The sequence below is a fragment of the Nicotiana attenuata genome, unplaced genomic scaffold (assembly GCF_001879085.1).
Source record: "Nicotiana attenuata strain UT unplaced genomic scaffold, NIATTr2, whole genome shotgun sequence".
In the NCBI taxonomy this organism is placed as follows: domain Eukaryota; kingdom Viridiplantae; phylum Streptophyta; class Magnoliopsida; order Solanales; family Solanaceae; genus Nicotiana; species Nicotiana attenuata.
The window spans coordinates 63610-76537 of record NW_017670837.1 but is presented as its reverse complement, the minus strand read 5'-3'; positions in this window follow the sequence as shown (position 1 = coordinate 76537).

Here is a 12928-nt window from a genome sequence, read left to right as displayed (position 1 = left end):
CCGAACCAACCATCCCCGCAAGTCATAAATCAGTAAAAGCAAGTACGAGAAATCTTATTTAGGGGAACGAGGTTCTAGAAAGGAAAACGACCGGTCGCGTCATTACATTCTCCACCTCTTAAACTAACGTTCGTCCTCAAACGGGTTTAGATTCATACCTAAAGTGCCGAATAAGTGTTGATATCTGCTCCGCATGTTCTCCCCGAACTCCCAGGTCGCCTCCTCGATCAGTTAGCCCCTCCATTGAACCTTTGCCTCGGAAATCCTCTTGGATCTCAACTGGCGATCTTGCCTAGCAATAATAGCAACTACTCCTCCTCATAACCCAAGCTCTCATCTAGCTGAATAGTATTGAAGTAAAACACATGAGACAAGTCGAAGGCAAAGTAAGCTCATAAGAAACCCCTGATAGGCTGGGAGGTAAATCAAGATCACAAGCAACCTCCCCAACTCGCCTCAAAACCTCAAATGAGCCTATAAACCTTGGGCTAAACTTGCCCTTCTTTCTGAATCTCTTAATTGTCACGCTCCAAAATCCGAGGAGCGCGACCGGCGCTCAACCGAGTAAACCCGACTGAGCAAGCCTGTTAGGTTTCATACTACCCAAATTCTTCTTTGAATAAAGAGGAAATGTACACCATTACTCAAATTCTATAAACATGTCACTAACGATTTCCATTTCATTTCCATTAGCAACTTTATTCACAACTTTGAAGATATTACAAGTTTTATACATCTTTGCCAAACATCAATATTTCTATTTTGATTCCAATACCCGACACTACCCACAACCTGTCTATAGAGCTTCTAAATACAACTGAAGAGAAATAAGAAAATGGCGGCAACAAGGCTCCGGCTATACCTCAAATACAAGTACATGAAGAACAGATGATACAGGACCCCGAAATGAAGTGGGGCTCACCAAGTCGGCTGAAAAAAGGATACGCCACTAGATGCGACCAACACTGACTACTATGCAACCACCTACATCCATTTAAAATGTAGCGCCCCCGGCAAAAGGGATGTTAGTACCATGGAATAGTACTAGTATGTATAACTAAACACCATCTCATTAGAAAGAACTAACATACAAGAAAAATGAAATCATAAACACCATCTCAATTGAAAGAACTCTCATACAAGAACAAAGAAATCATAAAGATTCAACAAAAGCTTTAAACAATCACCACATAATCAAATAAAAGGAATCACATAGCTTTCATATAATTTCCATAGCTTTAGGTTGGGATATTTCATACTGTTGCACCATCATTCACAATACCACCGCCTTCTTGCGCGGAGTCCGATCTCGGCCCGATCGGCTAAGCCGTCTCATTTGAGACGTATACCTCAATCACAATTTCATTCTCACTTTCCGGTTTCAATATCAGCACAATACCACCATGTGCGGGGCATGTCGTCCGATCACGGCCCGATCGGCTAAGCCGTCTTACCAAGATGTTTCATCGGCACATATCAATTCATCGGCACATGGGGCCACAAAATCACATCATTCTTGGCACTAGGTCACATTTCATAATTCGAGCTCTTTTCCCCCAAATTTCACATCAGTATCAATTTCAACAACAAGCCATTCAGTCGAAGATGTCAAGTACACATGAAAGGAAATCATGAATCATGGCATATACCAAATTTCAGAAATCAGACACCTCAAGTTCATTAGTAATGGAACTTTAAACACAAAGGATCCTTCAAAAAAAGAGGGGACACACCAAAACACAATAGAAACACACATCAAAGTCATAAACAAGCAATTACACCAATTATTCTTGAATTTCTCTTTTCCAATCACGAAAATATAAAATTTCAACATCGAAGTATGTAACAACTCGGATTACATTGGATGTACTTATAAGGCAAAACGTTTTCTCGAACAACCACTTATGGACATAAATTGTGTACAAAGCCCTTAGAGCACTTTATTATCAAAGTCATTTATGGAAAGTAGAGTCAAGGCTCATTTCATAATCTGTTTCATATTTCCCATGTCATAGGCATCACTAGGCACAATTATAACTCAAGTTCTCGGCACGTTGGCCACACTCTATTTCCCAAATTCATTCGATTTATTTCAAACATCTTTATACATAGAGGATTTCACATAGTTTGGCATAACTATCTCAATTTAAACTTAACTTGAAATCTAGGCATTTTAGCACATAGTTCACATTCTTCACATATCCTCAATTTACCAAGAATAGCATATTGAACACATTGAGATACACCTTTCACATATATCTTGCAACACCAATTTTTTTTTGAAATAACAAGTACTGCATCAATCAAATTTTGGACTTACAATATTTGCATGGACACCATGGGAGCTCAATTTCTAAGAAGATGGGGGTTTTAGCCATACATACCTTGTTTAATCTTTCCTTAAGTTACTACAATGCACCGACATCTCTAGCGGTAATAATCTATAAGGAGAAAACGAAAATCAATTAATAATTTACAAAGATTTCCCATGGTGTAACTCTCTTAGGAATTTCATCAAACACCTAATCATGTGAAAGAGACTACAAGGTTCTACAATGGAAATTCCTTCTTCCCTCATCCAATGTCATCAAGAACTACCAAAAATAGTTCATTAATCCCACATACTATAGCTTAGTGTCACATGCATGGCCTATTTCTAACCCTACAATATATTTTTGAACTCATAATCTCATATATGAAATATTAGAAGTAGGTCTTACCCGGAAGATAGTGAGCTAGAGATTAGCATGCGTGATTCTTGAGGGTTTGTGCAAGATTGATGATTAGGAGGCTAGGTTCCCTCTTTCTCTCTCTAAAATGCTCTCACATCTCTCTGGATTTAGTGTAAAATAGTCCCAAATGAAGTCCCAAAGCTTATTTATCAAAGTGGGTTCGTATATGAAAATTTCCAAAAATGACCCCCGAAGTCAATTATGTGGTGCAATTACGTTATAGCATAATCGAAATGTGGGCAGCATTCTTGCAGCATAATCATTATGTGATAGCATAATCGACAGCATATCAACATGCGACATCATAATGTTTTGCCAGACACTGCTTCATTATGCGACGCATATGCGGTCCGCATAGTCGTTTTGCGATCGCAAAATTGGTCGCAAATCCAGCCTTTGGTAATTTGATCATAACTTTGTGTAGGAATGTCCAAATGACGAACGGTTTGAAGCGTTAGAAACTAGACTCAAAGGCCTTTCATTTGATAGTTGTTCACCACATTAAACTTATATATATTTAGATATTCTCGTCCAAAGTGTGGACTTGTGCGAACTCATTTGGAATTTTAGCCTATTATGAATTTTCCAATTTGACATAGACTTAGGCCTCTCCTTGGACCCCAAACTACTTACCAAAAGACTTATACACTTATTTACCAAATCCAATGATGCCATCATGTTAATAGCACGTACAATATTATAATTAGCCTACATGGCACCACAAAATCCTAAATTACTTAGCAAAATTTTTCGGGGCCTTACATTCTCCCCCCCCTTAGGATCATTCATCCTCGAATGAGGCCCTAAACGCTCAACATAATATATCTCTTTTTTCCCCTACCTTAAGTCCCTGAATTTCGACTAACTCCCAAATTTTTCAGAAATTTCGGCAGCATCTCCTTTATAACTAGGCGTATCCACCTGCCAGAGAACCACCAAAACCATTCCAACAACACATCCACAACTCGAAAAAGCACCACAACATATATATCAATAATACTAATCTCAGCATTACAAGCACTACATTATCATAAAGATACTGGACATGAACTGCACATTTCTAAATCATAATACCTAGAAGATACCTTTCAAGTAAAAACCAATTGCTATTCAATCAAGAGAAAATACCTTATTTCCACAATACTCTCGGCCTTCAATGTGGCCTCTTATACTTACAGATTTCACCATAACACATTCATGGAAACAATCTCCACCCCTAAACTTACCTAACAAGGTGGAAAATAGGTACCCTTCATAGGCCAACTATCCATTACCTTCTCCTTCAATAATATCCACCGGAATGATGCACAAAGGATTTCCAACTACCTTCTTAGACATAGACATGTGAAAACACAAAATATATAGGGAACAACTATGGGGAAACTTCATACTCCTAGTGCGGCCTAATGTGAAATACACTTATGCAACCTTCATTATCAACTCACATAACATCTTCAAGGGAAAATTGAGAATAACCTATTCACCCTCCTAAATTCTAAATCTCTACACAAACACCCACACTAAACCTTTGATAACCTTCAACGATTACACTAAGATGTGCTATCATGAATTGACCATAAAACTACCTATCGAATATATGTGACCACACAGTGATGCTTCCCATTTGACATGTTTGGACCTTCAATACCTAATAGATTTAATGCAATGAGGAACAACAGGGTTCAAGATTGGGCTAGAATTATCCAGGATTTCATTAATGTGCTGAGTAGAGTATTTCATGAGGTTATATGCTAAGAGATACGAAGATTACTACTAACAATACTGACATGGTTAATCATTGTGACGACATCAATTATTAGACCAATGAGGCATATGGGTAACTAGGTCATTGGCAATAGGAATCATTAAGGAGGAATATTCAAGTACGTGACCCAGTGGTCTCCTGGAGTGTAGGGAAAATCAGTTTATCAAGAATGAGAATATTCTGGCACCTTGAATGCGTCATGGGTTTCAAAATAGATGAAGTTGAATTACACTCCTAACGTTAACAGACACAAGAAATCTATGCCACAAGCCCATGAGGATGAAAAAAAGTTGAACACTTATGGGATTATCATATTTCAGATAGCTTAACCCTTCTTGATAATTGATCCTATATGAGAGAACTAAAGATACGACAACTTGTCTTCCCAATCAATATGCTCATGATAGGTGCAAAACTCTAAAGGCATCTAACCTCAACCTTTCACGAGTGAAACCACATAGCTAGGGCATCTTAATATTGGGATGAAATCATGTATAGAGGGGTTCTAATGGTTAACATGATGCTCCCGGGAGATAGTGAGCTAGAGATTAGCATGCGTGATTCTTGAGGGTTTGTGCAAGATTGATGATTAGGAGGCTAGGTTCCCTCTTTCTCTCTCTAAAATGCTCTCACATCTCTCTGGATTTAGTGTAAAATAGTCCCAAATGAAGTCCCAAAGCTTATTTATCAAAGTGGGTTCGTATATGAAAATTTCCAAAAATGACCCCCGAAGTCAATTATGTGGTGCAATTATGCTATAGCATAATCGAAACGTGGGCAGCATTCTTGCAGCATAATCATTATGCGATAGCATAATCGACAGCATAATCGATTAGGCTACAACATAATCAACATGCGACAGCATAATGTTTTGCCCGACACTGTTTCATTATGCGACGCATATGCGGTCCGCATAGTCGTTTTGCGATCGCAAAATTGGTCGCAAATCCAGCCTTTGGTAATTTGAACATAACTTTGTGTAGGAATGTCCAAATGACGAACGGTTTGAAGCGTTAGAAACTAGACTCGAAGACCTTTCATCTGATAGGTTGTTCACCACATAAAACCTTATATATATTTAGATATTCTTGTCCAAATTGTGGACTTGTGCGAACTCATTTGGAATTTTAGCCTATTATGAAATTTTCCAATTTAACTTAGACTTAGGCCTCTCCTTGGACCCCAAACTACTTACCACAAGACTTATACACTTATTTACCAAACCGTAGCGCGTAAAATATTATAATTAGCCTACCTAGCACCACAAAATCCTAAGTTAAGTAGCGAAATTTTCTGAGGCCTTACAATAATTCCTTTCATCGGCGAGACTTTCAAGAGAACCTTCTCGCCGACCATAAATGATACATTACGCGCCTTCTGATCCGCGTAGATCTTCTGTCTAGACTGTGTTGTGCGAAGTCGCTCCTGGATTAACTTTACCTTTTTCAAGGCATCCTTTACCAAATCAGTACCATATAACTTTGCCTCGCCGGTCTCAAACCATCCGATGGGAGAACGACATCGCCGACCATATAAAGCTTCAAATGGAGCCATCTCGATGCTAGACTGATAACTGTTGTTGTAAGAAAACTCGGCCAAAGGCAAGAATCCCACTATCCTTCAAAGTCAATAACACATGCTCTTAGCATGTCCTCCAATATTTGAATTGTCCGCTCTGACTGCCCGTCGGTTTGTGGATGAAATGATATGCTGAGATCTAAACAGGTCCCCAACTCACTCTGTACGACTCTCCAGAAATATAAAGTGAACTGAGGGCCTCGATCTGATATGATGGAAACAGGCACACCGTTCAACCGAACTATCTCCTGAATATAAATCTGGGCCAGCTTCTCGAAAGTATACGTGGTCACAACCGGAATGAAGTGAGCCGACTTTTTCAACCCGTTGATAATGACCCAAACTGCATCAAACTTCCGCAATGTCCGCAGCAACCCAACTATAAAGTCCATAGTAATGCGCTCCCATTTCCGCTAAAGTATAGTCATCTGCTGAAGTAGGCCACCTGGCCTTTGGTGCTCATACTTGACCTGCTGGCAATTTAGGCACCTAGCTACATACTCCACTATGTCTTTCTTCATCCATCGCCACCAATAATGCTATCTCAGGTCACGATACATCGTCGTAGCACCTGGATGAATAGAATATCGTGAACTGTGTGCCTCCTCTAGAATCCTCTCCCTCAAGCCATCTGCATTAGGAACACATAGGCGACCCCGGAGTCGTAGAACACCATCCTCACTAATAGAAACCTCCTTGGCACCAACCTGTAGTACCGTCTCTTTGAGAACTTCCAAATGACGATCATCAAACTATCGAGCCGTAATCTGTCCCAATAATGAAGACTGGGCAGGAACATATGCAAGAACTCGGTTGGGCTCTGAAATATCCAACCTCACAAGGCTGTTAGCCAAGGACTGAATATCCAAAGCTAGTGGTTTCTCCTCTACAAAAAAGAATGCCAAGCTACCCATACTCTCTGCCTTCCTGCTTAAGGCATCCGCGACCATATTTGCCTTGCTAGATGATAAAGAATGGTGATATCATAATCCTTTAGTAACTCAAGCTATCTACGCTGCCTCAAATTGAGATCTCGTTGCTTGAACAAATATTGTAAGCTGCGATGATCAGTGTAAACCTCACATTACACCCCATAAAGGTAATGCCTCCAGATTTTAATAGCAGGAACAATCGTAGCTAACTCTAGATCGTTCATAGGGTAATTCTTCTCATAAATCTTCAGCATACATGAAGCATATGCAATAATTCGCCCCTTCTGCATCAATTTACAACCCAAGCCAACGCGTGAAGCATCGCAATACACAGTATACATCCCCAAACAAGAAGGCAACACTAGAACCGGTGCTGTAGTCAAAGATGTCTTGATCACTCTTCTAGGTCAACCTAGTCAAAAGTGCTGCAAACATGAAAAACCCTGCACAAACCGGCGATAATAACCTGTTAACCCCAGCAAACTCCTAATCTTAGTCACCGAAGTGGGATATGGCCAACTCTGAACTGCCTCGATCTTCTTGGGATCCACCTTTATACCCTTTCCTGGTACAACATGCCCCAAGAATGCCACAGACTCTAGCCAAAACTCACACGTGGAGAACTTAGCATATAGCTTCTGTTCTCGCAATGTCTGAAGCGCTACTCTCAAATGCTGCTCTTGCTCCCCCAGGCTACGTGAGTAAATCAAGATGTCATCAATGAAGACAATAATAAATGAATCAATATAAGGCCCGAACACACGATTCATCAAATCCATAAAAGCCACTGGGGCATTAGTAAAGGCAGCACTAGAAACTCATCATGGCCATATGTTGTACGAATGGCAGTCTTCGGAACATCTGAGTCTCGAATCTTCAACTGATGGTACCCCGATTTCAAGTAGATCATTGAAAACACCTAGCACCCTGCAACTAGTCAAAAAAACCATCGATATGCGACAACGTGTACTTGTTCTTGATGGTAACTTTGTTTAACTAGCGGTAGTCAATGCACATCCGCATAGTCCCATCTTTCTTCTTCACAAATAACACTGGTGCACCCCAAGGTGATACACTTGGTCTAACAAACCCCTTTGCTAATAACTCCTCAAGCTGCTCCTTTAGCTCTTTTGGGGTTATACGATACGGTGGGATCGATATAGGCTGGGTACTTGGAGCCAAATCAATATAGAAATCAATATCATGATCTAGCGGCATGCTTGGAAGGTCAGAAGGAAACACATTGGTGAGCTCCCAGACTACTGGCACTGAATCAATCGTCAGAGACTCTGCGGTGTTGTCCCGAGCATAAGCTAGATAAGCCAAACGACCCTTCTCGACCATATGTCGAGCCTTCAAAAAAGAGATAACCTGACTAGGTGAACTAATGGAGGAACCCTTCCACTCCAATCTCGGCAGCTCTGGCATCGCTAAGGTAACAGTCTTGGCATAACAATCAAGGATGGCGTGATATGGGGAAAACCAGTCCATGCCCAGGATGACCTCAAAATCAATTATATCAAGTAATAGAAGGTCCACTCTAGTCTTGTAACCATAGAATGTAACCACATGATAACTAGGGATTTTGACATTTTTTATGCTCCTTCTTGCTTGCGCTTTGATTATAAATTCTTACAAAATAGTCCCAAAAGGCTCATAAGTTGTGCTTGATTGCAGGTTTGATCAACAAAGTGACGAATGTCAAAGTTCGGCTCAAAAGGAGTGAAACCTGCTCAAGTACCAAAGACAAGGCAAACTCAGGACAAACAGGCCTAGTGCGGCCGCACTACACTCTGTGCTGTCCACACTAGGGAGATTCAGAGAGTAGATTTCAAGGCATAAAACCTAGTGCGGCCGCAGTCCATTCCGTGCGGTCCGCACTAGGGAGATTCAGAGAACTAGAAAAACAAGCTTCAAGGCAGTGCGACCGCAGTCAATCTTGCGCGGTCTGCACCGAAGGCTTCGCGGCCGCACTACCATTATGTGCGGTCCGCGGAAGAGAAGATCAGAGAGTTGCAACTTGCCCAGGTTCAAGCCATCGCGGTCCGCGGTCATGTTTGTGCGGACCGTATTGGAAACCTCCATGGCCGCGGTCCATTCTGCGCTGTCCGCGGAGCCTGAGTTCAGAGAGCCAAGACTTCAAGACCAAGAGCCTAGTGCAGCCACAGTCCATTTTGTGCGGCCCGCACTAACCCCGCAGGGGCATTTTTGTCCAGTTTTTCCAGCTTAGTATAAATAGAACCTTTTTCCATTTTTCGGGCATTTTAGAACGGCAGTTGCGCTCGTGAGAAGCTGTTTTTGTAGCCATTTTGGGCATTTTAGCTTAACTCTAACGATAGATTCTCTGTATTTTCTTTAGTGTTTAATTAATATGTCTTTTTCTTCATCTATTTCTTTGATTTTGACTTCAAGCATGAGTAGCTAAACCCATTAGCTAGGGTTGTAGCTCAACCCTAGTGTGGGTTAATGATGGGTGTTGTGATTTAAGGCTAGATTGATTATGGGTGTTTGTTATTTGGGTCAATTTTATGGTTTAATTTATGAATTAGTGGTTGCAAACACTAGTTTGTGTTTAGTAGACTTGGGCTCTTCTTGAGAAAGAGAGCCTAAGTCTCCAAAATTGACTCAACAAGGAATTGGGATGGACTCAAGAGATTTGATAGTGCCAATTAAAGGGTTAAACCTCGAGAGAGTAATTACCCGACTTGAACCCTAGTTGCTTGAGCTAATTTGCCTACCCATTTGGTCTCTCGAGAGTCAATTGGGCAAAATCACTCTCTCTACCGAGAGGTGTGAGAGTGGATAAAATTGTGCAACGGTTATACATATTCCCCCAATCATGTCAATCAAGCTTTAGAAGCAATTACCCGTCCCACCTAGGTGAAAGTCACTACCCTAGTGCCCCTTAATCCATTAGATACATCTCTTAGCAATTATCTCTTAGCGTAATCTAGTTTCAATTCTAATTAGTAGTTTTATAATAGTAGTTTATAAAAGAAATCCCAAAAATGTTGGAAGTGACATTTGGAACAATTACATGATTCTAGACTAGATAGATACTCAACTCCCTTTCTAGCTCTCTGTGGATTCGATCCCGATCCTCATATCGGGTAAAGGCTATTGTGACCCTCTCTTGCTACTTTTTAGTGGTGTGGAGTTGGTACGGTCACTTTTTGGTGCCGTTGTCGGGGAGCTAACGGTTTTGGCTATCTATTTAGTTAGTTTTGTGTGTTGTTCTTCTTTCCTTCTTTTTTACTAATTTGTGTGTGTGATTACTACAGGTACCAAATGGCTTTAAATGCTAATGACCCTCTTGGAAATGTGCTTGCGGGGGAGGAGGTTGATGAAATTGGAGAGGATGAGGTACCTCTTGTACCTCCAGGACCACGACGAGGCCGCCAGGACAATGCTAATGAAAACGTTCCAGACCCTCCTCCGCCACCTCCAAGAGCGGTTCCTCGGGTGCTACCAAACCAAGGCTATGAGAGTGCTATTGTCCCTCCCAGAATCTGGGCTGGCAATTTTAAGATAACCAATGTGATGTTGACTTTACTTGAGCAACGTGGGTATTTCACGGGCGCTGCGGATCAAAATGCCTATAAACATCTAAAAGGGTTTGTGGATACATGTTGGTGTAGCAAGCAGACGAATGTGTCCGAAGATTCTCTTAGGTTGAGACTTTTCCCTTTCTCACTTCGGGGAAAGGCATTGGATTGGCTAGAGAGACTCCCCAACCATTCCATCACAACTTGGGATGAGTTGGCGGATAAATTTATTGCAAAATTCTTCTCACTCGGGCACATGGCGGCACTTCGAGATGAGATATTGGCTTTCAAGCAAGAACCCACGGAACCTTTGCATGAGATTTGGGAGCGGTTTAGAACAATGGTGAAAGAATGCCCAAACAACAATATGACCGAGGCGATGATTCAACAAACCTTCTATCGGGGCATCAATACTACAAATCAATGCATAGTCAATCAATTGGCGGAGGGTAATTTCATGAAGTTGTCTTATGATGAAGCTTGCGAGATTCTTGATGAGATGGCGGGTACATCTTCCGCATGGCAAAGTAGAGCCAATGTTCTCCAAGGTGACCCTACGGTTATTCATTTGCATAAGGAGTTACACGACCATGGGCAGGCTATAGAGGAGTTGACAACTAATATGAATCAATTGGCTAAGGCATAGTTGCAACAAGTCCAAAACCCTCGCCAAGTGAATGCTATGGAAAGTGTTAATTTGCTTACCAACAAGAGAAGGCAAAGAAGGCAACAAAATCAAGGGAATTCTGAGCAATTTGATGATGATTGTGATGGGTTTAAAAATGATGGGTATGATGAGAAAAATGAAGAGGTACAATATGTTAACAACTATCATGGCAATAGAGGCAACTCTTCAAACCAACAATGGCAACCCCAAGGAAATTGGGTCAATCAACAACAAGGTGGTGGTAATTGGAACAACAACAACCAAGGCGGTAATTAGGGGAACAACAATCAAGGCAACCAAGGGCATTGGAATGGTAATAACAACAATTGGAACAACAATGGTCAAGGCAGGTGGAACAACAATGGAAATAAAGGCAATCGGGGGCAAGGCTTTCAAAGGCCCCCGATGTACCAACAACTGAATAATCCACCTCCGTTTCAATCTCAAGGATCTAGTTCTTCGGGTAATGATATGGGAAGAATAGAAATGATATTCGAAAAAATGATGAAAAAGAACCAAGATTCCGATGCTCAATTGGCTTCCCACAATACCTCTATCCGGAATTTAGAGGTGCAATTAGGCCAAATCTCTCAATCATTGAACACTTGCCCTAAGGGTGCTCTACCAAGTGATACGGTAGTGAACCCTAAGGGTGGGAACAATCATGTGATGGCGGTTACAACAAGAAGTGGGAGAGGCGGTGATTTGCATGCCTCGAAAGATAAGCAAGTTGTGGATGATGATGTTGAGTTGCGAGAAAATGATGTACCTGTGATAGTTGAAGATGTGGTTGAGAATGAGGTGAACAATAATGTGAGGATTGACATTGATGAGGCCGAGGTGGAAACCCAAGATGCCGTGAACCCGTCTAGGGAACACGTGATTGATATGCCCGAGCTGTTGGTGCCCAAAGCCAAGGCACCTTTACCTAGACCACCTCTGCCTTATCCTCAATGGTTAGCCAAGCAGAAAAGTGAGAATCTATTCAAAAAGTTCATTGACATGATGAAAAGCTTATCCATCAACGTGCCTTTGGTGGAGGCTTTGGAGCAAATGCCTGGGTATGCGAAATTCATGAAAGATTTGGTTACAAAGAAAAGATCAATGGACTGCAAAACTATCAAGATGACCCACCAAGTTAGTGCCATAGTACATTCAATGGCCCCGAAATTAGAGGATCCTGGTGCTTTCACTATCCCCTGCACTATTGGTAGTGCAGACTTTGCCAAAGCTTTATGTGATCTTGGGGCAAGCATCAATTTAATGCCCTTCTCAGTTTTCAAGACTCTGGGTATTGGGCCACCAAGGCCAACTTCCATGAGATTACAGATGGCAGATAGATCAATGAAGCGTCCTTTGGGAATAGTTGATGATGTGCTTGTCCGGGTGGACAAATTTATCCTGCTGGCGGACTATGTGATTTTGGATTGTGAGGTGGACTATGAGGTCCCAATTATTCTAGGGAGACCTTTCCTTGCAACGGGGAAGGCATTGGTTGATGTTGAAGCGGGTGAACTAACTTTCCGAGTGGGGGATGAGAAGGTCGTTTTCCATGTTTGCAAATCCATGAAGCAACCCAATAGCACCGAGGTGTGCTCATTTGTGGACATTGTCACAGCTGTGATCGTGGATGACACAAGTTCTATGATTAACGTGGAGGATCCCCTTGAGGCCGTGCTATTAAATCTTGATGTCAATGATGATGCAAG